This window comes from Daktulosphaira vitifoliae, unplaced genomic scaffold, assembly GCF_025091365.1.
Source record: "Daktulosphaira vitifoliae isolate Bord-2020 unplaced genomic scaffold, ASM2509136v1 Scaffold_2, whole genome shotgun sequence".
NCBI classification, from domain to species: domain Eukaryota; kingdom Metazoa; phylum Arthropoda; class Insecta; order Hemiptera; family Phylloxeridae; genus Daktulosphaira; species Daktulosphaira vitifoliae.
This window is the reverse complement of record NW_026099573.1, coordinates 21,510,567-21,514,575: the sequence shown is the minus strand read 5'-3', so window position 1 is coordinate 21,514,575 and position 4,009 is coordinate 21,510,567.

Genomic DNA, 4,009 nt, shown 5'->3' with positions numbered 1-4,009 from the left:
GATGAGCGGGGTGGGGCGAATGCGTTACAACAGTATAGTCTCAAGGTCATACACGACGGGATACGCGACATAATAACACGTGCCGCGTGGAGTTACAAACTTACAAACGACAAACGACAAACGACAAACAACAAACAACAAACAAACATACAAGTGAAACTAATATAAGCGTGTTAAAAATAAAAACAAAATGTCGTGACGTACGTTGTACGCGCAAATACACGTATACATATTATACGAGCGCGTATAACGTATGCGCTTAACCGCTGTTGATACTCCGGCAACGACTATCACTAGCGGTTAAAAAACCTCTCCACAAATCGGCCGAGGGGAGGGAGGCCGCGAACCGACCCGAGTTTGGCCGGATTGATCACACGCGCACACACACTGCATAACCGTTTAACGTCGAAAAAAAGATAATTATATTTATCTGAATAACAAACGTGCAAGTGTTGTTAGTAATAAAATTATTGTTATTAATTTTTTGAAGGTGCCGCACGAAGCTCATATAATAAATAATATGTATTATTATTTATTAATATTTATATATTATTATTTATATATTAATATATATATACACATATATATATATATATATATTATATATAAGTGTGTGCTGTGTGTGTGTGTGTGTATATTTAATTCGAAATTACTAAAAAATAGCGCATACGTATTTCGGCAAAAATTGTCAATGTTTTAATTAGAATCCGATTTAACGGAAAATCTATAGGCGTAAATCATAATACGTGTTTGGGTTTGGTTACTCTCCTCGATTCCACAACGTTGTTAATCGAATTTTTGTCGGAAAAATAATTTAATCCGCCGGACTCGTATTTGAAATAAACAGCTCGGAAAAATAAAACGAATGAAAATTAGTCGATTCAATGCAACTAGAACCCGACCCGACCAAAACGACCCGAGAAAAAAAACGTCGGCTCCGGGACAGCCGCGACATTAGTGTGTTACTAATGTCGGCCGTCCGTAAAGGTACCGCGAGGTTGGCACCTTTATCGTTGAAAAGTTTTTAAATAAAGAAATTTCCTACGTTATCTATACGTCTACAAGACGTCTTGAAGTACGACATAAAGTACGTCTTAAAGTATGACCGAAAAAACGAACCTCGTTCGTTCTTCTTCGATCTTTTAACGAACCCTTTCCTTTTTAGATGTGTTTATTTCCTTGGCGAGTAACGAGCGAAATGAAAAATATCTCGTGATTTCGACTACTCGATAGTCACGAGATACGTCGTTACTGCTCAATACGAGCAATTTAATTAAATTATCGTATACGAATAGAGAAAACAAAAATTATTAATATTTAATCGCATTCTGTTTTATTCGATATTATACCTCGTGCGGCTTGTAAAATCTATAAAATATTTTTCAAACCTGGGGTTTAACGGTTTTACTGTTGATGTTCATTGATTTACTGTATTTTATGAGTTTAAAATAAATAGTATAATAGTAATAGTATAATATAGTGTTTGTATTTTATGGGCAGTAAAAAAATTAAGGACCCCGCCGACACATGCTGTCTGATTAAAGAGAAACGATTGGAGGAGACTGGCGATAATCGATGACGACAAGACAAGACGGTCGTCTACATACGATATGCTCGAGAAATAAATTTCAAATTGAAAAGTTTTTGTCGATCTATGGCAGTTTTAATAATAAAAAAAAAAGTATCGAAAAATGGTATTTTTTTGGGGGGGCTTTGACCCGTTTACGCCCGTTTTTATGAGGAAAATTTTTGAGGGTTGTGTGTTGGACCGGATTCGTTTCGTGATCTTTCGGTGGATTTTTAAGTAAAATCGGTCCGGCGAAAGCTGAGAACAAGTAGTAACAGACACAGAAAAAATAAACACTTCTCGGTAAAATTAATACCTTTTCGGTTTCCCGTCGAAGCTAAGAGAACGTTTAAATTTATTTTTTGCCAATGTCGCGTATAAACATATGGTGGTAAATCGTTATTATGACATTAATACGCAAATAAAATTTTATTTTAAATTTGCAAATTATGAGCTCACGACGCTAAAAAAGGATGATGTTTTTTTTTATGAAAAATTATATATCAAATTTTATGATATTTTTTTGTTTTCTATTAAAAACGTATTTTAATATTTTAAATAAAAAACATACTTATTGAATTAACGTGATTTTTTTTTATTAAATATACATTTTTCTACAAAACCTATAAACTTATAACGTTCATAAAGAAAAAATCAACGAGTATTTTACACTAGTACTTAGTTTTAAACAAATATTAAAAAACAATAGGATATTTTTAATAGCGCATGTACTCGTACTAGGTAAATAAAATAACTTAAAAAATAACGCGTTTAAAGTATTAATGTGTACGATTTATTAATTCGCTTAGCGTCTAAATTGTAAAAAATATAATTGTTATCATTTAAAAAAAAAAATTACTCGATAGATATTATCAATAATGATGATATATCATTAAAATAATCGTTATCTTTGCTATGTACTCTACATTTGTACTCGTTTGTACTCTCTAATGTACTCTACATTTGTACTCGTTTGTACTCTCTAATGTACTCTACATTTGAAAATCGTTATAGAAATTGATGATCTAACGAGATAAAATATTTTGGTTTATGCATAAATTACACATTATATACGATTATACATAAATTACTATTTTGAGCTGAATAGCTCGTTACAACGGATTGTAATGTAAACGATTGTTTAATGTAAGGAAACGCGATTCAACGAATCCCGCCGAATAATATTTCTACAATAATTCTTTAGGTTAAAATTATTATTTTGTTAAATAAATTTAAAACTCGTTATGTTTTATTTACAGTGTTTATTGTATATTGTATATTTATACTACACTACACTACACTGCACTACATACGTGCGAATGTAACATCGGGTTTTTGCGTACAGTTATTCTGTAATTGTCTTTAAGAAAAAACCCTAAACCGGTTGTGTGTGCGTTTCTTTTTTTCGGGTACGCGTTCGAAAAGAAAATTCAACACGGTTACGCCGTGTACTCGATCACACAGGAATTTCACTGCGCGACAAACGTGCGCGAGTCGTGTCGGATTTTTTGTCCGTTGTGTTTTCAACGCTGCAAAACGTTCTGGTCCGATGCATAAACAAACGCGCGCGATAAAAGAAAAATAAAACAAAAATCTTCTTTAATTGAAACGGTAAAAAAACGTTTCTACGACTCTTGTTAATGTATCGTACCCGTGCGTATTCAATCGCTGATTGTTCTTGTCGGACGGTAGGCGGGAGGGCAGATTGCTGCGTAGGCCGCCGCTATCCGACGCAATCCGGTGGGATAATACTTAAACCGACCCCGGAGAGTTATCGTTCTTTCCAGTTTACATCCGACTCTACAACAATTTGTATACACACATATATATAAAACGGTAGCACAGTGGGGTCGCGGCATAGTGGAGACATTGCATAGTTGGGTCCAGATAGATTTAATCTGACAGTGATTAAAATCACTATCATAAGAAACGCTTCGATGCAAATCTGTAGATAGTGTTTAATTTTAAAAAATTGATGGATAATTGCAAAATTAACATCAACTTCTATTAAAATAAAATACAAAACCCATAATTTGAATACAAAAATAGCATATTTTTGAATACGGCAGCCATTTGCGTATAAAAGATAGGTCGTCGGGACAAATTTTTTTTTTTCATTTTGTAGTACATAAAATAAGCTTTAATTTTATATATGTTTGAAGGACGCAGTATTTCCGGAACATTTTCAAAAATTAAGTTGAAAAAGTTCATTTTTGTAAAAAAGTTACTATTTTAAATCCCCCCAGTGAACAGAATAAGTGTTAGATTTTCAAAAAAAATTATATCAAATGAAAGGGAAATATCTAAGGTTTCAATACAAGAAAATATTATTTTTATTTGTTAATTTTTGAAAAAGTTATGACAGTTTTAAGCACAAAAAACATTCCGATAAAAGGTAATATTTATCGCAAACATTACATTTTTTTTTAATTTTCGACAGCC